Below are 26,247 nucleotides of genomic sequence, written 5' to 3'. Positions count from 1 at the left end.
CTTGAGGAATATTTACGTGGCATTCCCTGGATGATCTCTCATTTTGGAATTCACAATGGGTTAACAGAAGTATGCATCTGTCCTTGAGATGCCGGTCAAGATTTTGTCTAAAATCGTCCTGGAATGTTAAAAAAAAAAAAAATATTCTTGCACTTAGAGAAAATGTGAAATTGGAATCCCGGTCGGACAAGTATTTTTAATCCGCCAGGAAATTTCAAATAATATTTTTTTTTCTAGGCTTCTTACTATGAGTCTACTGTGCTTTTAAGGGTTAAGCTTAGATCGATTGTAAACGTAATTAGTTTTCGCATAACGTTTACAAAAGTTTGTTTTTCTTTGATTACCCTCACAGGAAAATTTGAAAGAATAACGTTAACAAAATGGCCGACTAAACCGTTGGCATAAGAGAGCGATAGGATATTGAAATTCCCACGCGGCACTCATGTGCTAAAAGTGATGTGGCTTTTGTAGGCCAATTTGAGGCTGTTCCCCGACTTGGTACACCGCACGTGCACTGCGTCAATTCATTCGCCTCGACTTCCTGTGCACCACTGTGGTACGTTGTAAACAGGTGCCATTTACACCCTGTACAGATAAATGAAGTATATAATGTTGTTCTTTGTGTCTTGTCGCTTGATGTGCGGTCTTAATGGAACTTCTGATTAATTCTAGTCTGATGTCCGTCTACATCTTCTTTGTGTATGCACCTATGTCCCAGATTATTTCATAGCGTCTCGTCTCCGGATGAAACTTAGCCAATAGCCTATACGGTGATTGCCTTGTTTCTAACACTTTCTCACTTCGTAATGACATAAAGAAGTTTATAATGCAGCGCTGTAGCCAAATTAAAGACGTTTCTGCTTTGCGGTAGCATTTATTTCGAGCGTCTGGAGCGCTGTATGATGGACAGTTGTGAGCAGAGGGATAGCTACTTTCTCACTTCCTAATGGCATAAAGAAGTTTATAATGCAGCGCTGTAGCCAAATTAAAAGCCGCACGGCCTAGCGGGCCTTGTCACGGTTCGCGCGGCTTCCCCGGTCGGAGGTTTGAGTCCTCACTCGGGCATGGGTGTGTGTGTTGCCGTTAGCGTAAGTTAGATTAAGTAGTGTGTAAGCTTAGGGACTGATGACCTCAACAGTTTGGTCCCATAGGCTCTTACCACAAATTTCCAAATTAAAGCACTAGTACCATAGACGTAAATTAGTACTTTAATTAGGCTTTAAGCGAAGAAGGGCTTTAATTGCATAATGTAACCTCCTCTGTTACACGTATAAGAGTGACCAAAAGGTTTCCGTTTCAGGGCGTTGTCGCAGTACAGCGTAACTCCGTTGCAGGTATATAAGCACCGACATGTAGTGACATTCGCGTCATTCCGACGTACGTGCGATAAATGCGGAAACGTGAACTATTGCGACTTTATTACTAAATGCGTCCCAACAAGACCGACATACTGTTGTTTTTTCTTGGTGCCAAAGGACAAACACCGGTAGACATCCATAGCCGGCCGGTGTGGCCGAGCGGTTGTAGGCGCTTTAGTCTGGAACCGCGCGACCGCTACGGTCGCAGGTTCGAATCCTGCCTCGGGCATGGACGTGTGTGACGTCCTTAGGTTAGTTAGGTTTAAGTAGTTGTAAGTTCTAGGGGACTGATGACCTCAGATGTTAAGTCCCATAGTTCTCAGAGCCATTTGAACCATTTTTGAAGACATCCATCGGAGAAAGAAGAATGTGTACGACGCAGAATGTCTACCGAAAACCACCGTCGTGGAATGGTGCGCCAACTTTTGTGCTGGTCGCGGTTCGACACGTGACGGTGGTCGATCTAGGTCTGCGATATTCAAGTGGGAGACATTGGAACATCCGCCCTGTAGCTTTGAGCTGTACGATGCGATTATCACTTCTTCGGTCCTTTAAAAAAGGCCTTCTGGGAATAATGATTCCTGTCGGATGAGGATGTGCAGCAGGCAGTTACGGACTTATTCACGCAGCAGAACACAAAGTTTAACCAAACGGGTATATTGTCGTCTTCGACGTTGCGCGTCGGTGGAATGATCGCGTGAACGCTCATGGCGATTTTGCCTGATTGGCATATCGATTCTGGAGTGTACGGCCCGCGAACGGAAAGTTTTTAATCGCCCGTTAAAGTTTATCTGTCACGGCTACTAACTTACAGAAAAAAAGGTTTTCACTTAGAAACGTGATAATATTTTATTACTATAATTTTCTTGTTCCCTTATGATATCTTCATGTTTAATATCTTAACGTTTATTTCAATGATACTATTTTTAGACCTACCAAGTTTTATTCTTACCAAATTAGGTTATTCTTTTGTAGCACACTCCTGGTCTTTTTGCAAACCAAATGTGATTATTTGCAGCTTTGATACCACGTTCTTCTGCTTGAAATGGGGTAGTTTTATTGATTGCATTTAGAAAACATCGTTCCTGTCAATACAACTAGCTCTTTATTCACATGAAGTGTTGAGTGCTATTGACAAGGGATTTTAGATCGATTCCGTATTTCTGGATTTCCGGAACGCTTTTGACCCTGTAGCACACAAGCGGCTCGTAGTGAAATTGCGTGCTTACGGAATATCGTCTCAGTTATGTGACTGGATTTGTGATTTCCTACGAGAGAGATAATTGACAGGAGAGTAAAACAGAAGTGATTTCTGCCGTTCCCCAAGGTAGTGTTTCTTATCTACATAAACGATTTTGGAGACAATCTGAGCAGCCGTCTTCGGTTGTTTGCAGATGACGCTGTCGTTTATCGACTAATAAAGTCATCAGATGATCAAAACAAACTGCAAAACGATTTAGAAAAGATATCTGAATGGTGCGAAAAGTGACAGTTGACCCTAAATAACGAAAAGTGTGAGGTCATCGACATGAGTGGTAAAAGGAACTCGTTAAACTTCGGTTACACGATAAATCAGTCTAATCTAAAAGCCGTAAATTCAACTAAATAGCGACGTATTACAATTACGAACAACTTAAATTGGAAGGAACACACAGAAAATGTTGTGGGGAAGGCTAACCAAAGACTGCGTTTTATTGGTAGGACAGTTAGAAAATTTAACAGATCTACTAAGGAGACTGCCTACAATAGACTTGTCCGTCCTCTTTTTAGAATACTGCTGCGTGGTGTGTGGTCCTTACCAGATAGGACTGACGGAGTACATCGAAAAAGTTCAAAGAAAGGCAGCACGTTTTGCATCATCGCGAAATATGGGAGAGAGTGTCACAGAAATGATACAGTATTTGGGCTGGAAATCATTATAATAATGGCGTTTTTCTTTGCGACGGAATCTTCTCACGAAATTCCAATCACCAAGTTTCTCCTCCGAATGCGAAAATATTTTGTTGACACCGAGCTACATAGGACGGAACGATCACCACGATAAAATAAGGGAAATTATAGCTCGTACCGAAAGATATAGGTGTTGATTCTTTCCGCGCGCTACGAGATTGGAATAATAGAGAATTGTGAAGGTGGTTCGATGGACCCTCTCCCAGGCACTTGAATGTGATTTGCAGAGTATCCATGTAGATGTAGAATCAAGGAGCAATTAGAACAGGAGTTAGGGGAATATCAGGGAGGTTTCAGACCATGGAGAAGCTGTGCAGAACAGATAATTAGTTTAAAATTGATTATGGCATACTACAAGAAACGGAACAAACCTCTGGCAATAACATTTGTAGATTTTAAGAAGGCATATGACTGTCTGCACAGACCTTCAGTATTACAAATTTTAAGAAATCTAGGACTCCATCCAAAACTAATTAAATAATACAACTCACTCTAACGAACGCCAAATCAAAAATGAAGTTTAGAGGAGAAATTTCGGAACCATTCCTCATAAAAGCAGGCTTAAGACAAGGTGACTGCCTATCACCGTTCCTGTTCAACTGTGCACTGGAATACATAATGAGAGAATGGTACAAGGACAATCCAAAGATGATAAGAATTGGAAGTGCAAAAGATGATATTAGCTTAAACTGCTTGGGATTCGCTGATGTTCTTGCTCTCCTACCCAACACCGTTCAAGAAGCCAAACAACAAGTGAAATCACTACAAGAAATAGCAGAGAAAGTAGGCCTTAGAATATCATTTGAAAAAACGGAGTTTATGCTAACTGATCCACCACTTGCAAACAGAATTACAATAGGAGAACAGGAAATCAAAATTGTTGATAAATTTAAATGTTTAGGTGAAATAACAACATACAGTCTAAATGAGAAGCCATCATGGCAGAACTACGCACATTACATTACCAAAACTACATACAGCAAAAAAGCCTATCTATAGATGCAAAATTAAAACACTATAAAACAGTTACACAACCAGAAAATAACGTATGCAGCTGAAACTATCTTCAAAACAACTAATACAGCAGAAATTGACAGAATACTAAAAATAGAAAGAAGAATAATTAGGACATGTATAAATAAACAGTATAAAATAAATGGACATTGGAGAATAACATCAAATGAAACAGTATGTAAGAAAATAGAACCAGTCATGAGCACGATCAGGAAGAAACGCATCTCATTCGTTGGACATCTGATGAGAACTCCAGAAAACAGAATTATTAAAAAAATAATACAAAAATTGTGGAATAGCAAGAGCAACATTAAATGGATCACAGAAATTAAGGAAGATATAAAAGAACTCCAAATTACAGTAGATGACTTAAAAAACAAGACACAGAAAACCAGAATACTGCAAGACCCGCAAACCAGACTACGTATGAAAATCAATAAAAGGAGCACAGGAGGAGTGGTCTCAGATGAAGAAAGAAAGAAAATATCTGAAAGAATGAAGAAATATTGGGGAGACAGAAGAGCAAAACACCTTTCGTATAAGAACAGACACTAATAATTATATTACCTAAATATCACATTAAGTTATTGTTGAGGCAAATTGTATCCCTGTGTAACAACTTGCTTACAACTTTGTATTTTTTACTAGAGTGGTCCAATGAAGGCCATAAAATAAATAATAAAAAATAATAATATAGATGTAGATTTTGTACGTATACTAGAGAGAAAATTTTGTTTTCAGGAATTGTTGGAAAGATTATCTTTTTTGACCTAGTGTTTCTACGAGACACGTTCCTCGAATTCTGTTAGTGCGTAATCGACGTAGAATTAATGCGCTCTATTTTCCCAAGATCCATCAATTTTTCGGAGGCATCCCCTTTTTAGGATCTAGTTTTGCCGGCCTAGAAAATTTTTGGCCGGCAAATTTAATGTTTTGTGTGTTGCCACAATGTGGCTCATTGAACCTGTTGGTAAGAGCAGAGCGGCAGTGTTTTCTCTAATGCCGTGTTGTTGTGTTGTGTGTGCAGACTTGGGGCTGGTCCCGGGCGCCGAGGGACGATGATCGGCGCCGCGCCGCCCGCTCCGGCGCCACGCGTCCTTCTGCTCCCACCCTCACAGGTGAGTAGCGGCCGCTTCCTGCACGCTGTCCGCGATACGCAAGCACGGCGCTTAACTACGGGCGCAGCCACCCTCCGCAGTGCAAAAGCACTAGAACTGGCGCGTTTCGAAACAGACTACAGATCTGCTGAAGCGCCTAAACAAATCTTTTTATTTGCAAGGCTGATGTTGTCAGACATACTACGTCCGAACAGGCCTCGGAAGTTCCAACACCACCGACCGATCGCCGTGTCATCCTGAGACGACAGGGCCATGTGTTTAGCACACTGCTCCTCTGGCCGTTGTCACTTTCCGTGGCGAGAGCCGCTACTTCATGATCGAGTAGATCCTTAGTTGACCCCACACGCGTTGAATGCAGCTCACTTGCCAATAGCGCTCGGTATACTCGAATGGTCACCAATCCCACTCCCAGCCAAGCCCGACAGCGTTTAACTTTGGTGACTGACAGGAACCAGTGTTACGAGGCGTGTTTTTTAAGTATGTACCGTTTCGAAATTTAAAAAGAGTTGTTAAGATTGAGATTTTCGCCCTGCAGCGGAGTGTGCGCTGATATGAAACTTCCTGGCAGATTAAAACTGTGTGCCGGACCGAGACTCGAACTCGGGACCTTTGCCTTTCGCGGGCAAGTGCTCTACCAACTGAGCTACCCAAGCACGCCCCGTCCTCACAGCTTTATTCCGCCAGTACCTCGCCTCCTACCTTTCAAACTTTGCAGAAGCTCTCCTGCGAACCAGGGAGGTAGGAGGCGAGGTACTGGCGGAATAAAGCTGTGAGGACGGGGCGTGCTTGGGTAGCTCAGTTGGTAGAGCACTTGCCCGCGAAAGGCAAAGGTCCCGAGTTCGAGTCTCGGTCCGACACACAGTTTTAATCTGCCAGGAAGTTTCAAGGTGCTAAGATATCTCAATTTTATTTTTACATGAAAGCCTGTACCTTAATCTACGCACTGACGCCATTACAGTCTGATTCTTCCTTGTTTACGTTGTGTACTGAGTGTTTAAGATGCTTCCGATGCCGGCCGTGGTGGCCCAGCGATTCTAGGCGCTTCAGTCCGGAGCCGCGCGACTGCTACAGTCGCAGGTTCAAGTCCTGCCTCGGGCATGGATGGATGTGTGTCATGTCCTTCGGTTAGTTAAGTTTAAGTAGTTCTAAGTTCTAGGGGACTGATGACCTCAGATGTTAAGTCCCATAGTGCTCAGAGCCATTTGTGCTATGCCTCCAATAATCGTGAGTCCCGCCGACTGTGAAGTACGGGCTGTTATAATATTTCTTATTGCTAAAGGCCTAAAAGCGATCGATATTCATCGTGAGATCTGTGCAGTTCAGGGAGAAAACATTATGAGTGATGGAATGGTAGGGAAGCGGGCGAGAGCATTTAAAGATGGCCACACAAATGTGCATGATGAACAACGGAGTGGGCGTCCTTCGGTCGTTTATGAAAGTTCGGTGCAGGAAGTGGTCAATAAGGTGAGAGAAGACAGCCGCTTTACGATTTCCTCCTTGCGGGATGACTTTCTTAATGTTTGGTTTAAAATGGTTCAAATGGCTGTGAGCACTATGGGACTTAACTGCTGAGGTCATCAGTCCCCTAGAACTAAGAACTACTTAAACCTAACTAACCTAAGGACATCACACACATCCATGACCGATGCAGGATTCGAACCTGCGTCCGTAGCGGTCGCGCGGTTCCAGACTGTAGCGCCTAGAACCGCTCGGTCACACCGGCTGGCTCCTAAGGTTTCTCGTAGTGTTTTGTATGGCATTGTGACCGAGCACTTGAATTACCGAAAATTGTGCGCACGTTGGGTACCGAAAACGTTGACGGATATGCACAAAACCAAACGTTTAGACAATGCATTGGCTTTCCTTGAGCGGTACCACAACGACGGTGATGATTTCTCAATCCAAATCGTTACGGCGATGAAACATGGGTGGCCTACGTCACACCAGAATCAAAGCAACAGTCCATGGAATGGCCGCATTCAGATTCACCCAGGAAAGTGAAGTTTAAGCAAACAATTTCTGCCCGGAAAATCGTGTGCACAGTTTTTTGGGACGGAAAAGGAATATTGCTTGTGGCATTTGTGCCTCGTAATGAGACAATCAATGCAGCAGCTTACTGTAAGACATTGCACAATCTGCGCCGTTCATTTCAGAACAAAAGCGTGGCAAGTTGAGCAAGGCCATCGTTTTGCTGCAATACAATGCCCGTCCTCATGTGGCTAATCAGACCAAAGATCTCATCACCTCTTTTCGATGGGAAACTCTAGATCATCCTCCGTACAGCCCCGGTCTTGCGGCCAGTGACTACCATCTGTTCCTGCACTTTAAGAAACACCTGGGCGGTCAGCGTCTTCAAGACGATGTCGAAGTCAAAACAGTGGTGATGCAGTGGTTAACAAGTCAGGCGGCAGACTTCTATGAGAAGGGTATTCAAAAACTGGTACAACGTTATGACAAGTGCCTCAGTATTGACGGAAATTATGTAGAAAAGTAGATTAAGGTACAAGCTTTCATGTAAAAATTAAATTATTGAGATATCTTAGCGCATCATTAATTTCAAAACGGTACTTACTTAAAAAACACGTCTCGTATCATTGCGACAAGGCCGCTGGCTCGTCACACATACGTTATATAAAAATAAAAAAGCTAGGTTACTCTGCTTACTTTCATTCCATAACGCCATGTGTGTGTGTGTGTGTGTGTGTGTGTGTGTGTGTGTGTGTGTGTGTGTGTGTGTCTACTACTACCACTACTACTACTACTACTGCTTCCCAATATGTTTGTTCCTAATGAAATTTGTCATTATCAATATCTCTTCCTCAATACAACGGCTCATTCAATGGAATCAGTACTAGAAATAAAAGTAATATTCACACATTTTCAGTAACTTGCCAGCAGGCACAAAAAGTTTGAGTACTAATGTAGTTCACTTTAAGAGAAGACTAAAGAATTTATTTGTGGCCAACTCCTTCTGTCCCACTGACGAATTTCTTAGAAGAATCAATTGATGTTTATATGTTAACACTATCAAGTAATGCGAGTATTACGTTCAATCTGACTTCTGTTCAGTCCAGTAGTGCCATCATTGTAAATAAGTGTTGTAAAATGATTTTTCTGTTTGCCATGCATTGCTACAATAGCCTAATGTTTATCATACGCGCCTCAGTGTATCGAACATTTACATCTTTTTGTGACAAGTTATTTATTAACTATTAAACAAAAATATGTTATAGATTTTGTTTAATCATTCCACATCGATCAGGACCGTTTCACTTGAGATCTTTCGAGGGCACATTACCATATTTGTTTTTCTTTGTAAATATGTGTTGTGTATTCATGTTTACAGCCTGGAGGGTCTCTTCACTTTGGATCTATTGGCACGAAAAGTACATCTAATATAATTATCATGAGAATTACTCTACATGAATTTTGTAAAAGGGATAAAAAATTTGTAGTCACTTCGTTTGTAACCGCATGTTCCCAGACTGGGCGTTCACATCATTCGTCCAGCCTGTAAAATGAAATGAAATAAGTCGCCGCATACAGTTCGTGAAATGGCAGTTTCGCGGCAACAACTATTCGCGTGCGCGGACCGTGTCTCTCCAGGAAGACTCACACGGATACAAACACCTAATTAGCGCGACTGGGCACTTCGTGAACATAGTTAAGAAATGAGTCACTCTCACACCAATGGTAAGAGGAATCTGGTCCAAGGCATATTCCTGTGGCTGACATTTCGTCTTCTAATACTGGACTCAGATAACAGTTTCAGATTTTAAGCAAGCTCAGCAAACTGAACTGGATATACGTATCCACGCAACAAAATTTATCAACGACACAAATGCCGGCCACAAAAGTCTGAGTTATATTGCATAACATTAATCCACGAAATAAATGGTTTTAGCTCAACTGCACGATGTAGGAGCTGCAAACTGAACAAAAGTTTTTGGAAATAAAGATATTACACTTCCAAAACAGTTCGTTTTGTAAAGGAAACGACTGGCTTCTGAAGACCAACATAGTATACTTTTTCAAAAACAACGCCTCGTACAAATTATATTTTCCAGTCTTACGTACCTTGGTTATTAAAATTGTCTTGGAGTTGCAGCTGTTGTGAGCACAATTGAGGCAAAGAAAGTGATATCGTTTTGTACAGGGTACCGAAATGTAATACACTTTCTCTATGATGAAATAGAAGCATTCAGACCGTGGTGTACTGGTGTATCATCTGTGTGTTGCAAGCAGGCGCTGAGAACGACGCGTGTTGAGTTTGGGCGTTGGCGCTCTGGAACATTGCCCCAGGGAGGGTGGCCAAGAATGTCTGTGTAGCTGTCTGCAGGATCCCTTCAACATTACTGCTTAGTTGTGACTACGATGTTCTGTTCCTCTTTTGTTCATATTAGTTTTTGGGAGGAATTATGTTTCAGTGCTACAGGATCGCACACTATACAAAACATTTTGGCAGCCGAATATCTAGTATTGTTATCCATAGTGGTAAGGTCCCAACTGTTCACTTTTGCCACCGGATCTCCTCTTTCTGGTGGGAGCAACCGGCAGAATAATAAGGCGGGTTGCGCTTATGTGCGACATTGAATTACATGGAGCGAAAATAACTTCCGTTTGAGGTCGTTGCTACAATTTATATGAAACGTAGCGCGACTGTGACACGGGTATATAAGCAGATGTTCAGATGTGTGTGAAATCTTATGGGACTTAACTGCTAAGGTCATCAGTCCCTAAGCTTACACACTACTTAACCTAAATTATGCTAAGGACAAACACACACATCCATGCCCGAGGGAGGTCTCGAACCTCCGCCGGGACCAGTCGCACAGTCCATGACTGCAGCGCCTGAGACCGCTCGGCTAATCCCGCGAGGCGATATATAAGCACCGACATAAAGGCGAGGGATAAATGTCTCTCCGACATACATGCGATAAATGCGGGAACGTGAACTTTGGGCGAATTTGGTAATAACGTCGCCATACGGGACCAACGGGCTACGGTTCTTTCCTTGGCTGCCGAAAGACAAACACCGACAGACAGCCATCTGAGAATGAAGAGTGTCTTTATGGCAGCTCCGTCGAAAAATACAGCCAAGAGGTGGTGGTGGAGTCAGTCGAGCACTCGCCCTATACTCTTCCTCTCTCCCCATGCGATTATCACGCCTTCGTTGTCTTAAAAAAGGCATTGGACGACGATGTGCAGCAGGCAGTTACGGATTTCTTCACACAACAAACGGGAAAAACGCTTGGTGGATGACTGCCTCAATGCTCTCAGCGATTTTCCCTGATGGCATACCGATTTTGGACTATACTGTATTAGAACAGCAGCTTTTTGATCATCCCTTACACGAGGCGTTTTGAAATTTCGCCTCTGCAGCGTCGCGGTCTGCATTTCGCGCATGCGCGCTGTGTGCCGTACTCTGTTGGCAAGCCCAGACGCCATTACAGAGTCATTCGGCGTGTTTACGTGTGACGTTTTTTAATGCTCCTTAGACTCAGAATGCCGCCGGCTGTGAAATACCCGCTGTGCTTAGTGCTAAAGGCGTGAAAGTGACTGAAATGCATTGTCTGACCTGTGAAGTGTGTGGAGAAAATATTATGAGCGATGACATGTTACGGAAATGGGTGCGAGCTTTTAAAGACGGCCGTAAGAATGTGCATGATGAGGAACGAAATGATGATCTTCCGTCATTATTGACGATTTGATGCAGAAAGTTGATGAAAAAGCGAAAGTGAACAGGCGCGTTACGGCTGCGACGTTATGTGACGACTTTCCTCAGGTGTCGAGGACTGTGCTTCATGCAACTGTTACAGAACGCTTGAATTATCGAAAGTTATGCTTACACTCGGTATCGAACATACTGATTGAAGTGCACAAAAGAAAACTTTTAGCCAGTTCTTTGACTTTCCTGGAACGATACAGTGAGGAAAGGTTTTAAGCCAAATTGTCACAGGCGACGAAGGATGGATGGCTAACGTTATACTTAAATCAAAGTAGCAATCCATGGAATGGCGGCATTCAAAATCACCCAGGAAAGTAGCAATTTCAGCCCGGAAAATCATGTGTACTGATTTTTGGGGCAGAGAAGGGGTGTTGTTTTATTCTGGACTTCTTGCGTCGTGGGGACACCATATACTCTACCACTTACTGTGAGACCTGCAACTCAAAACCAAAGACGTGACGTGGCATGACGAGTAAGGGGATCGTTTTGCTTGCTGGCAGTGCCCATCGACACACTGCTACTTGAAATGAAGAGGTGATCGGATGATTTGGATGGAGCAACACCCTTACAGCCCACATCTAGCGCCCAATGACTACAACGTGTACCTGCATTTGAAGAAGCATCTGGGTGGTCAGCACCAGACGACGATGACGATGTACAAACGGCCGTGCTACAGTGGTCGTCAAATCAGGCGGCAGATTTTTACGAGGATGGTATTCAAAAACCGGTTGTGCGATACGATAAGTGTCTTAATATTGGTGAGAACGTGTAGAAAAGTAGATATCATGTAAAAATAGAATCACTCGGATAATCCTACTTATTTCATTTTTATTTCTAAACAGTACTTCTTAAATAAATATGAAAACGGCGCAGCCAACTCGTCGTCCAAAATCGCAAGCCAACATAGGTCCTTCGTCGAGAACAAGCAATGACCGATATATTGTGCGAATATAGTTTACATTTAATCTTTCTGTGTCATCCTCGCAGAAATTGACACAGACAACAGAGGTAAAAAGAAACATCGTTCTCTAGAAGAAATCAGGAGCACATGACCTGTCGATATTGACTGTGTCATGAAGCTAGTGTAACCTAATGGTTCTCAATAATTCGTGAATATTTTTCGTCGGTCTGCGATCTTTACTAAGTACGACTGACATAAGAGATAAAGAACATTCAAAGACAGACTTCGCGCTCCGTCACGAGTTTATTTAGTCAGAACCAGAACACCACAGAAGTGTGAGACGCTAGTTTCGTCCTAATTTCGGAGCTTCCGTGACGTTGTGCGAATTTCGAGTCTTGGCCGCTCTCAGCGCGCGCGCGCGCTCTCTCTCTCTCTCTCTCACACACACACACACACACACACACACACACACTCACTCACTATGCGATGTGTTACGTGCGAGATGAATACGCGACGTACTGTTCCACAGATTTATTCGGAAACATTTATTGACGTAACCGGATTAATTCTGTGCACTACTACGCCTTTGAAGTCACTCTAAATGAGGGTCGTCATCCTCATCCGCGAGAAAAGGTCAAAACTTCTCACTACTTCATCGCCCTGTAAAAAGCAAGAATAATGTTTAGCGATTCGTTGGCAACAAAGTCATCAGAGACGGAGCACAGCTTGGACTGATTCAAGGATGGGGAAGGAAATGGGCCGTGCTCTTTCAAAGAAACCATCCGTCATTTACCTGGAGCAATTTAGGGAACTCATGAAATAACATAAATCAGGATGGTCGGACTCGGATTTGAGCCGTGGTCCTCACGAGTGCGAGACCATTGTGCTAACCATTTCTCCACCTCTCTCGGTCAATGTCCTATAGCTGTCTAACTACTCTCATCTCGAGATTCCCACTTCTGGACTGGAATGTGTTCATCGCAACAAGCCAGCATACTGCAGCCAGCTGTCTCTTTAACAACTTCCACCGATAACCTCCATAACAAAACAGAGACACTGAAGCACTTGCCGTATACTCTTCCTCTCTCCCCATGTGATGATCACGCCTTCGATGTTGTAAAAAAGGCCTGGAAGGGTCGACTATTCATGTTGGTCGACGATGTGTAGCAGGCAGTTACGGACTTCCTCATGCAACAGGACACGGTGTTTTTACCAAACGGGTAAAAACGGTTGGTGGATAACTGCCTTAATGCTCACAGCGATTTTCCCTGATGGCATACAGATTGTGGACTATACGGTATTAGAACAGAAGCTTTTTGATCGTCACTTACACGATGGTTTTGAAATTTCGACTCTGCAGTATCGAGGGGATACCATAAAAGTAAGTGAAAACCGCAACATTCAAATTTCCACGGAAACGAATATAATTATTTTGCTTCAGTGGTAACATCCCCAAGTGTGACTCGTCCAGTAAACATCAACGTGGAAATAGTTACCTCCACAATGTACGAGGCCGGCATGAAAAGCAATGCCTCAGAATTTTTTATCTGAAAACTCTTAACGCTTTGTAAATAGAACAGACGTTATTAACATTATATATGTCTATTCCTCATGTCTAGATATTTATTTCTCAACGTAGTCATCCTGGCGACGAACACATATATCTCAGCGAGAGACCAGTTTGTTGATACCGCCACTGTAAAACCTTTGCTGACGCAGCTGCAACCTCACCACTGCTTGCACTGCTTCACCACTATGACAGTGAAGTCATCGAAAGTGTTCCTTACCTTTTGGAAACAGATGAAAATGGGATGGGCCAAGTCGGGGCTGTATGGAGGATGTTCGCCAAGGCGCCAGATTGTTGCAGATGTCGCAGCGCTCGTATGTGGTCTGATATTGTCATGCTGAAGGAGAGGGTGCTCCGTGTGTGGACGAAGTTTTCTGCAGTTAGAAACTCGATTACAGCACGCTGTTCCTCACGCACCGACACACAGTTAGTTGCACACCGCCATGTTGCACGGCAGAGGGCTGCAAATATGTGGACGTGAAGGATAAGCGTCTAGAATTTTAATAACTTCTGTTTTATTTAAAAAAGGTTTAAGTTCGGAAGTATTACTTTACGCCTCGCCATCGCAATATGACGTGTTTGCCTATTGAGCGTCTGCAGGCTGGCAACACTCGCTTACAAAACCGGAGTACATGGTGTTCTAAAATGAACATATGGATTTTGAAGGTTTGTAACATCTATTACATTCAACTTACAACTAAGACCAACTCAACAATTTTTCTTACATGTGTTCAATGTGAACACCATTTGTCAAGACATCGAGTCGATAGGCGTTTTCCTTCCCAAACCTTCGTCAGTGTGTCAGGAGTAAATGTTACAACAGTACTGTTTCTAAAGTTGGAGATATCAACTGGTAGCGGAGGCACATACATATGATCCTTTATGAGCCATCAAAGGTAAAAATCCCATAGCGTCAGATGGAGTGTGAACGTGGAAGTCGTGCTAAACAACTATAAACTCTCCGCAGGGAAATGTCACAAAAACACCCAATTTAAGGATGTTTCGTTGTAAATATACCATCTCTTTGGGATTTGCTGACCCCCGTATGCGCGCATTGTTTGTTCACATTTCCAGTTAGATGAAATGTCGATTCATCACTGACGATGTCACGATCCAGAAAACCTTCGCCGTGATGCTGCAACATTTCGTTTGCGAAGTTTGCACATAAACCGTAGTCTGAAGGCTAGCCTTCCGGACTGATTTCTCGCGGCTATGATTGAAACACTCTCCCTCGTTCAGCAAGATCTACATTCACTCTTGGTCGTTCCATACTCTTCCCTTTGCGCACATGCATAAAAAGAAAACTGAATTACTCTCTCGTTTGACGTATTGTTTACAATTGCAAGTTGAATGTAATAAATACTAAAAAGTTTAAAATTCGTATATTCATTTTGAAACACCCTGTACTTCAACCCGAAATGGACTATCGCGTACAGAAACGCACTTTCGAAAGCCATCAGTTTTCAATACTGCAAGAAATAGCTCGGTTGATGACGAAGGATCATCTTCTCTGGGCTTATGAGATTCACTACGAAACCTCGATTGCACCAGAGAAGGCACATAAAGGCTGCCGGCCAATCTCTCGATTTCGCGAGTTGTTCCTTTCGGCCAATCGGACTCAATAACTGCATGCTGCCGATTTCACTGGCTAATCCCCGCTCGCGCTACTCGTTCCACTGCACAACACCGCCTGCTGCCAGGACTTTCGAAATGTATATTTCGCCACAGGTGATTGGATAACACCTGTCACACTGGGAAGTCTCTCGCCCTTGAGGCAGACTTTTTGGTCTCCTCCTCAACGCGTTTAGGAGGGCCCATCACATCCAAGCAAACTTCCTTTTCCCGGATGAATGCCGCAGACAATAGACAGGATGAACTTACAAGGGCCGGCCGGTGTGGCCGAGCGGTTCTAGGCGCTTCAGTCTGGAATTGCGCGACCGCTACGGTCGCAGGTTGGAATCCTGCCTCGGCCATGAATGTGTGTGTGTCCTTAGATTAGTTAGGTTTAAGTAGTTCTAAGTTCTACGGGACTGATGACCTCAGATGTTAAGTCCCATAGTGCTCAGAGTCATTTGAACCATTTGAACTTACAGGTTTGGGTAGGAAGTGATATTTGCAAACGCTCAAGGAAGTCCAATGGATTGTACGCGCGCCAAGATTTTCGCGACTTCAGGTACAAATGAAAGTAAAGAAACGCATTATTTCCTCTTAGTTGTAGCTCGCATAATGACGATGAGCGTAAAGTTAGGAAAATTCAAGCGTATACAGAGCAGTGCTCTTGGCGCGCATAATCCGTGAATATAAGAGGAATGAGGAAAGGGTTCTACGACAATATGCACCGTGCGCCATGCACCGTGTGATGGCATGCTGAGGCGTAGTTCTAGCCCAACTTCATCCTGTAGGACGTTAAGAAGTAACCCACGTTTTCCGGTCTGTTGACTCTCATGTTATACACTTGGGACAGACGAGATAATGCAGAAATTGTAGATCGTCACAGTATACGAGATGAAAGTTCGTAAGTACAGACAGACATTGGCTCAAAAAATGGCTCTGAGCACTATGGGACTTAACTGCTGTGGTCATAAGTCCCCTAGAACATAGAACTACTTAAACCTAACTAACCTAAGGACATCACACACATCCATGCCCGAGGCAGGATTCGAACCTGCGACCGTAGCGGTCGTGCGGTTCCAGACTGTAGCGCCTTTAACCGCTCGGCCACTCCGGCCGGCTAGACATTGGCTCGGCTGTGGTGGAACACAGTCGGGTAGTCCCGCAGAAGCAGGGTCAAGAGCGACAGCTGCCGCCACAGAGATAACCTCCGTTGCTGTTGCTGCTGGCGTCACCCCTCTAAATAACCGACGTGCTGCCCAGAGCTGTCACTTACACTCTCCCCTCCCCTACACCTCCCTCCCCGCTGCGCCGCCTGACCTACCCTGCGGCGTGACGCGCGTGTCTGCCGCGAGCACACTGGACGTTGTATTTCCGATGCACTGTCTGTCATAGCCACTGCGCGTGCACGAGTTCCCTTGAGGCGCACATATTTGCACAGTGTACCTTGTTTAGAATCTCTTTCTGGCACACGGAGGTAGGATCAGGTTTTGTGCATACGATAGTCCCATAGTGCTCAGAGCCATTTGAACCATTTCGAAGATGGACTCGTGCCTGATAACATTCCTCTCCGCTTGTTGTCAGTTATCCTTTTTTCTCGAATCGCCTGATGTATTCGCTGAGCAAGATCATCGGCTGATTGCTTGCATAGTGAACGTCTGTACGTGTTGCTTTAAAGTTCCTGCACCATTGCCAGTCTCTGCTGTCGTGCAAGACAGTTACATTGTGTGGGGTGCATGAAATCAGGCGGAACCACTCAGCAAGAAGAAATCGATTGAAAGCAGACTTCACACTTGGCAAGAGATTCTATTGTGCTAGACATGTTTACGTGCTCACTGAGCAGGCAGAACTGAAAAGTGCAACGTGACGCAATCGTCACTCAACTGGAGACACTGTGCAACACTTCTGCGCAAAAATTCATCGGATATTGACTGGGTTTTAATTTAGCGACCGATCAGACCTCGATAGGGAAAAAACTCTCGTATTTACTACACATTACATACAAATATAAAAGTTTCTGCGTCATTCACTTGTTTATTATGTCACTACGCCTTTCGGTGGTTCACATCTTCATCTTTATGTGGAAAATTATTTATTTACAAGGCTGGTGTTGGTGAAGAGTACAGACGTCTTCTGACAGTCGCAGACCAAGGGTAGTGTACGTTATTTTGCGTCTTTCGCTAATGATACAAATCATTCATTTAGAGAAGGCACTTTAGAGGTTAAAAAACATTAATTTCTGACATCGAATTTTACTTACGGGAACAGAACAGTTGTAAAAGGTCTACATACTGTTGCCTCTCCTCTCCACTGCACATTATACTTGCACTGTCCTTTCAAAGATGATGCACAGGTTAAAGATATGTTTGTTTGCATTGAATACAGGGATACAAGATTAAATTGTGTCTACAAAAATATGTTTTCCTTTTTTTAAGTATATGAGTGGCTGCACCAGAATGCTAACATGTTCACAAGTCAGTTATTATATTAGGTAGCTGCATATTTTATTTTTTATGTGAATGTGCTGCAGCATTGGATACAAAATAATGATTAAATAGTTGTGTACGTAAATATGTTTTCCTTTTGTTTATAAAAAAAATTAATGGGCTGCTCTTGAATACAGATTTGTGCACACTTTAATTATTATATTAGTTTCTTATGTATAAAAAGATCACAACAAATCATACATACCTATTGTAGGTTTAACTTGACGGATGAATGGGAGTGATTACATTAATTGCTGTGCATTGAAGCAGTAAATTATGAAAATACCTGAAGTGCTTTGCCAAAGCTTTTGAAAAGGTCGGTTGAGCCTATTTCACTATTGTAATTGAGTAGGCGTTCCCCACGTTTCTTTCTGTATATATAGATCTTTAATTCTTTAATTCTTCATACAGAGACATACTGTGTCCTTTATTCAGTGTATGTAGTTTTCCAAGGTTGCTTTCTACATTGTTAAAAGAATGTTCTCTATGTTTTATATGGGGGGCTATTGCAGTTTTGTGTGGCGTGTTGTATCGGAAGGTGTTGATGTGTTCTTTGAATCTGGTGTGGAAGTTATGTACTGAGCCGAGCACTTGCAACATATGATTTTATATACGCCAGAGGATGAAAATTTATCTTGAATGCTTTTTAAGTTATGAGGAAGTCCTTAGCATATCTTATTGTTTGTTTGGAATGCAATTCTTATTTTGCGTCAGTCGAAGATATTTGTAATTTTTTGGGAGATGTTACCGAGGAAGGGGATGCATGTTGTCAGTGTTCTTTCCTGGTTTTTGGTGGTTATTTTGTTCATTTTATTTTTTATTTTTTAACTAAATTGTCTATTAGTGTGGATTTGTACCTGTTAGATACAGCTATTTGTTTTATGATTTTTATTTCACTTTGGAGGCTCTCTTCAGTCAGTGGGATTTTTAGAGGTCTGTGAATCATTGAATGGTAAGCTGCTAGTTGGTGCACGTTGGGGTGTGCGGAGGAAGCACGTGTGTTTGCGTCTGTGGTGTTTGGTCTCCTGTAAATCTCGAAGACACATTTGTTATCTTGATTGCAGATTGTTAAGTCGAGGAAGTTATTGGTGTTATTTATTTCCTGTTCACGGGTGTATTTAGTATTTTTGTGCGTTTTGTTGAATGTTTGGAGGATGTCTTGGACATCTTTACTTTCTTCATAAATGATCGGAAATGTATCGTTGACGTATCTTCTGTAGAGATGAACTTTTTGAATGCATGTTGGTTTTTTGTGAAAAGTTTGTGCTCTAGGTGGTTAAAGAATATTTCAGCTATAGTTCCTGATATGCTAGCATCCACAGCTAGCCCATTTGTTTGTTTGTAGAGTTTTCTATTGAAAGAGAAGTAATTGTATTTCTATACCAGTTCCAGAAGGTTTAGGATTTCTCTGATTTGTACTGGGGAGAGCTTCTTATATTTTATTAGGTTTTGTTTAACAACAGCTAAAGCATCATGAATGGGAATGTTACTTTACAGATTTGTTACATTTAGAGAGATCATTTGGCGTTTGTTTAATGCTGCGTATGTTTTTGAGATCACTGGCAAATAATGACACACTGGAAATACACTCCTGGAAATGGAAAAAAGAACACATTGACACCGGTGTGTCAGACCCACCATACTTGCTCCGGACACTGCGAGAGGGCTGTACAAGCAATGATCACACGCACGGCACAGCGGACACACCAGGAACCGCGGTGTTGGCCGTCGAATGGCGCTAGCTGCGCAGCATTTGTGCACCGCCGCCGTCAGTGTCAGCCAGTTTGCCGTGGCATACGGAGCTCCATCGCAGTCTTTAACACTGGTAGCATGCCGCGACAGCGTGGACGTGAACCGTATGTGCAGTTGACGGACTTTGAGCGAGGGCATATAGTGGGCATGCGGGAGGCCGGGTGGACGTACCGCCGAATTGCTCAACACGTGGGGCGTGAGGTCTCCACAGTACATCGATGTTGTCGCCAGTGGTCGGCGGAATGTGCACGTGCCCGTCGACCTGGGACCGGACCGCAGCGACGCACAGATGAACGCCAAGACCGTAGGATCCTACGCAGTGCCGTAGGGGACCGCACCGCCACTTCCCAGCAAATTAGGGACACTGTTGCTCCTGGGGTATCGGCGAGGACCATTCGCAACCGTCTCCATGAAGCTGGGCTACGTTCCCGCACGCCGTTAGGCCGTCTTCCGCTCATGCCCCAACATCGTGCAGCCTGCCTCCAGTGGTGTCGCGACAGGCGTGAATGGAGGGACGAATGGAGACATGTCGTCTTCAGCGATGAGAGTCGCTTCTGCCTTGGTGCCAATGATGGTCGTATGCGTGTTTGGCGCCGTGCAGGTGAGCGCCACAATCAGGACTGCATACGACCGAGGCACACAAGGCCAACACCCGGCATCATGGTGTGGGGAGCGATCTCCTACACTGGCCGTACACCACTGGTGATCGTCGAGGGGACACTGAATAGTGCACGGTACATCCAAACCGTCATCGAACCCATCGTTCTACCATTCCTAGACCGGCAAGGGAACTTGCTGTTCCAACAGGACAATGCACGTCCGCATGTATCCCGTGCCACCCAACGTGCTCTAGAAGGTGTAAGTCAACTACCCTGGCCAGCAAGATCTCCGGATCTGTCCCCCATTGAGCATGTTTGGGACTGGATAAAGCGTCGTCTCACGCGGTCTGCACGTCCAGCACGAACGCTGGTCCAACTGAGGCGCCAGGTGGAAATGGCATGGCAAGCCGTTCCACAGGACTACATCCAGCATCTCTACGATCGTCTCCATGGGAGAATAGCAGCCTGCATTGCTGCGAAAGGTGGATATACACTGTACTAGTGCCGACATTGTGCATGCTCTGTTGCCTGTGTCTATGTGCCTGTGGTTCTGTCAGTGTGATCATGTGATGTATCTGACCCCAGGAATGTGTCAATAAAGTTTCCCCTTCCTGGGACAATGAATTCACGGTGTTCTTATTTCAATTTCCAGGAGTGTGTTACTGGAAAATTGTACATAACTGCTAGCTCCTTAGAATCATTCAATTTTTGCTTTGGTGTTCCTCTTCTCTATGCTTCAGAGATTATACAATTTTTGTGTCACCAGCAACACCCTCTTTGAACAAATTACAGACTTTGCTGACACGTTACACAGCTTCACTATATACTACCACACATTTTTAATGATTCAATTCGGTACAGAGCGAATACCTACGTATAACAAACTTGCACATGTGCTTTCCCCTCAGCACTATGCATGTAAGCTACGTTAACGCTGTGTAGCTACATCTGGCGAGAAGAAAAACGTATGTCCGGTACAGTGCGATGTTTTGCATACATTCAACAGAGTAGCGGTTACTCATAGTAGTTATTGAAAGGAGAATGTTTCGAATTTGGTTTTGTCTACTGAGGATCAGATTCCTCGAAGAAAAGCGTCAGAGGCAACTCATGGAGTCGTAACGTTACTCTGTCTCGGATGACGTTGCTATGTCGATCGTCCTTTGTTTACAGCGAAGCAGCAGCGCTAGGAGCTGTCGTCTTACGGACAATACTACGATAGACTGTCGGCTATACGCTAGAATTTTTGCATCAGCCAAGATGTGTTCGGAGAGGGGACAGAGGGCTCTCCTATCCTAGGCTGCGGCTGAGGTAATCCTCGCTATTTTCCTGCACTGTTCGCGTAGAGTGAGTGCCAAGATGAAACAGACTTACAGCATGAAAGAGGTATACAATAACGACCACATCGCCAGTCACCTGTCACCCAGATTGATTTAAAGGACGTTTATGAATCAGATTTTTTTATTGTAAGCAACATGAGGGGTCTTTGGAGGTTTGGAAGTCGATGATGTCAATTTAATGATATACTGGGTTACATACTGAAAAATCAGTGCTTTACTACGCGACCATTTTACAGTATGAAATGTAAGATGTGCTTTAAACAAACGGTTGCTTTGAGATTTGTTAACGTAAGTAATTGTGAAAAGAAACTTAGCCCAAAAGGAGTAAGGTATAGAGAACAACTATTGATTCACATGTTACATTTATGACAGTCAGGGCGACACGTAGATTGCATTTAATAATACTGATCCAGCCTGGTTCTCTGTCACTTTTGACTGTTGGGAGCAAATTAATTTTTGGTATCTGTTATTGTAAAATTTTTTGTGATCTTAGAAGTCCAACGATAGATTCTATAATTGAGACGTTGTGTGTAACTGAGTGGTTTACTATTAAAACTTCGAGAGCGTACGTTCCGAGCTGTTATTCACCATAATCAGTATCAGAACTGACGCAGTTTTCACGTCGCATAGTAGAAATGTGCTGCCTGGAAATGGAACCATTGCGGAAATGCTGACCGTAGGACACTCACTTCTATAGGTGCAAGAAAAGATGGAAATCGCTGAGAGCAAGACCAGGACCGTACGGTGGACGACAAAATAGCTCTCAGCTGACCTCCTTCACCCTACTTGCACGCCGAGCTGTAAGTGGGCGAGCAATGTCATGGAGCACCTGCACAGGGCGTTGTCTCGTGTTTGGATTGACACATCGCAATTTCCGCTCTGTTTCACAGTAACGGTCAGCGTTCACTGGCTCACCTCTAGACAGGAAGTCAGTGAGCAGAATGCCCTTCCTGTCCCATAACATTGTACACATGACATTCCGCACTGTCACAGTTCGTTTGCTCTCTGCCTTGACCGGAGATCAACAGTGACGCCAATACATGGGTTACCGCTTGACTTCCGGGGTAAATTGAGCAGCCCTGGTCTTATTGCCCGTGACGAACCTGTCGCGGGAGGTCGCAGCCATCGTCACGCTGATCCTAAGTGATTCATTTTGTGTTCGGATGTCAGGTTTTTCGCCACCTTTCTTGCACATATTTATCTGGGCAGCTGACGCTTAGTAACTTTTTCATACTGCAAGGATCGTGATATCTGCGGAAAATGGTTGCCGAGATCGATAATCGTAGAGCCGCTGGCGCAGCAGCTCCACAAGGCCGTCACCGATGAGGAGCGGTTGCCTTGGCCCCTTTCAGTTAAGACATCTTTGGAAAATTGCCAATACCAGCGATACACCGTATATTTGCTCATGACCCTCGGCCCGTACTCGCGACACATTTTCGACGTATTTCACTCATCGCTATGTTTTCTGCATCAAGAAACTTGATCTCAGAACGAACTTCGCAGTCGGCGGAGGACGTATAAGAGCCGCCATTTTCACCCACTGCTGACAACAGCCGCTACATATAATTACGGAGTAGCTTTGTCACGAATGCGCAGTGTTTCCGGCTAAATGTGTTTACTTTAAAAATAGGCTCTGAGCACTATGGGACTTAACTTCTGGGGTCATCAGTCCCCTAGAACTTAGAACTACTTAAACCTAACCAACCTAAGGACATCACACACATTCATGCCCGAGGCAGGATTCGAACCTGCGACCGTAGCGGTCTCGCGGTTCCAGACTGTAGTGCCTAAAACCGCTCGGCCACACCGGCCGGCTTAAAAATAGGTAAATTTCATTTCTAGATGACCCTCGTATATTTTGCGAAAAAAACCATGAAGGTAAAATTAGCCACGCAAGACGAGCTCACAGGGAGGCTTATGAACTATCGTTTTACCCACGCGCCATCGGCAACTGGAACACAAAATGGAGGAAGAGAGAGTGGTACACCACGAACCATCCGCCGTATTGCTTGCACAATCTTCAGATTTCTGTCCGTGGCTTCACTATCCGACCTGCTTTAAAAACTGCTTCATTTCAGTATAACAGCGTGCTTCATCGCGAAGTCCAGCAAATGAAGCACACGAGAGTGAGTGCATATCCCGACAATCTTCCATGTTATGAAAGACGTTTCTATCTCTTGTTTTCGTTATGCAGTCTTTTTGTGAGTGAAGTCGTCAGCCGCTATAGAGCTGAATTTGTTACAACAGCACTCGTGAACTACAAAATAAGAAGCTTGTCGATTATTTTCCACGTCGATGAACATTTGTGAGTGGTGCCAACAATTTGCTGTCGGCTAATCACTGAGGTCAGGGCGCGTGATGTGATGCCGCTCATTAACAGCGTCGGAAGTCGTATAATTGGCTAACATCAGCCTCATTTGCGTATCAGCACAGACTTTTACAGCAGTATCAAGTTAACGTCTTACACTACTACGATGATAAATGCTTTCGGTTATGTTTCCGACGATTCCGCAAGGTGATCTTTAGTTGACGTTAGTGACACGGCAAATAACGCCGCAATTTTCATTGTTTATTTTATTCGAACATTTTATTGTTATACTTAACATAAATGAAACAGTTTACTTCTTTCTGTGGAACCGCATGTTGACATAAATATGCCAAATAAATATTGGTTCTCATAATTCTCTGAAATACCGGGACTGGACGCGGAAAAATTCTGGTTCTGTGCAACAGCATTCTAAAATCCGCCGCGATTTCAGTGTTTTAAATATCGCTCAGATATCCAGTTACAAGTAAAGGGTAAAACTGACATTACTGTGAAACTACGAAACTGGATACTGTTCTTGAAACACGCACTATGTGATCAAAAGCTGCAAACGACTTAAAAGTTCGTGCCGCCCTCCATCGGTAATGCTGGAATTCAGTATGGTGTTTGCCCACCCTTAGCCTTGGTGACTTGCTTCGACAGTCGTAGGCATAAATTCAATCAAGTTCTGGAAGGTTACTTGGGAAACGGCAGCCCATTCTTCACGGAGTCCTGCACTGAGGAGAGGTATCGATGTCGATCGGTGAGGCCTGGCACGAAGTCGCCGTTCCAAAACATCCCAAAGGTGTTCTATAGGATTCAGGTCAGGACTCTGTGCAGGCCGTGCATTATGAAAAGGTGCTCGATCATATTGAAAGATGCAATCGCCGTCCCCGAATTGCTCTTCAACAGTGGGAAATAAGAAGCTGCTTAAAACATTAATGTAGGCCTGTGCTGTCATAATGCGACGAAAAACAATGGGTACAAGGCCCCTCCATGAAAAACACGACCACACCATAACACCACCGCCTCCGAATTTTACTGTTGGCACTACACACGCTGGCAGATGACGTTCAACGGTCATTCGCCATACCCACACCCTGCCAACGGATCGCCACATTGTGTACCGTGATTCGTCACTCCACACAACGTTTTTCCACTGTTCAATCGCCCAATGTTTACGCTCCTTACACCAAGCGTGGCGTTGTTTGGCATTTACCGGCGTGATGTGTGGCTTATGAGCAGCCGCTCGACTATGAAATTCAAGTTTCCTCACCTCCCGCCTAACTGTCTTGGTACTTGCAGTGGCTCCTGATGCATTTGGAATTCCTGTGTTACGGTCTGGATAGATGTCTGCCTATTACACATTACGACCCTCTTCAACTGTCGGCGGTCTCCGTCAGTCAGCAGACGTGCTTGGCTTGTAAGCGTTTCTGCTGTACCTGTCCCTTCACGTTTCCACTTCACTATCACATCGGAAACAGTGGACCTAGGGATGTTTAGGAGGGTGGAAGTCTCGCGTATAGACGTATGACACAAGCAACACCCCATCCCCTGACCACGTTCGAAGTCCATGAGTTCCGCGGAGCGCCCTATCAGCTCTTTCACGATGTCTAATGACTTCTGAGGTCGCTGATATGCCATATCTGGAAGTAGGTGGCAGCACAATGCACCTAATATGAAAAACGCATGTTTGTGGGGGTATTCGGATTCATAGTGTTCTTTCTTCGTTAGGACTTTCATTCCTGTGTGCATTAGTGACAATGTTCATTGCGGCTTCGATTTACACGCAATGCATGCATCTTTATTTTAAAGAATTACATCTTGCTTTCAACTGTTAGAATTTTATTTTGCGTTTGTAATTTCGGTGTTAGGCAATTTTTAAGCATAAGATTATGACATTTTAGTTGCTCCACCGAGCAGGGTGACGCAGTGATTAACATATCAGTCTAGTAGAGCAGAGGGACTCTACGTCGTTATCCTGATTACAGGTTTTTGTTTTTTGTTTAAGTCTCATCATGCGAATGCAAATATACTTCTTTTTTGTGTTGTGTTAATTTATCGTCGATCAATATGTCAGCAAATATGTCAGCGTGTGGGAGAGAAACTACTTATACACAGTGTCCCTCCTAAGAATCGTCAGGCGCATTTTCTCTGGTGTTTCAGCAGATATTTGCAATTTCGTTTTTGCACTGTGTAGCTGTAGCCAGGCCAAACAAATACTGCTCGTCACGTCGTTCATACGACGCCCGGTGTAAACAGAAAGCGTTGGTTTGCTTCCCTTACAAACAAAATGGTTTTTAAATCGGAATTATACTAGCCCAGTCGATAGAACGGTCCCAGATTTGTCCACTGCAGGTGAGACAGTCAGAATTTTTAGTGTAACAGTTTGCTGAAATGCGAAGTTAAAATCCATGCAGTCATTTTAAAATTTGCGGCCCTTTGCTAACCTCTGTTTCCACAAAGTGGCCTCCGAACTAAAACTATTGCCCACCCTTGGTCTAGTGCGTTATTTGTGTGA

General features: G+C 44.0%; 1 protein-coding gene across 3 annotated transcripts in view; it reads left to right on the top strand.

Moving 5' to 3' along the window:
* The window catches only part of LOC124545307 (homeobox protein PKNOX1-like), a 723,840-nt gene that overhangs the window by 471,796 nt on the left and 225,797 nt on the right, over positions 1 to 26,247 (top strand). For all 3 annotated transcript variants that reach the window (XM_047124209.1, XM_047124207.1, XM_047124208.1), the window contains exon 3: positions 5,350 to 5,440. The gene's annotated coding sequence lies outside the window, so the exon portion shown is untranslated. The remainder of the gene's footprint in view (positions 1 to 5,349; positions 5,441 to 26,247) is intronic.

This window comes from Schistocerca americana, chromosome 8, assembly GCF_021461395.2.
Source record: "Schistocerca americana isolate TAMUIC-IGC-003095 chromosome 8, iqSchAmer2.1, whole genome shotgun sequence".
Classification (NCBI taxonomy): Eukaryota; Metazoa; Arthropoda; class Insecta; order Orthoptera; family Acrididae; genus Schistocerca; species Schistocerca americana.
The sequence above is the reverse complement of the archived record's forward strand: the minus strand, read 5'-3'. Positions and strand labels throughout refer to the sequence as shown.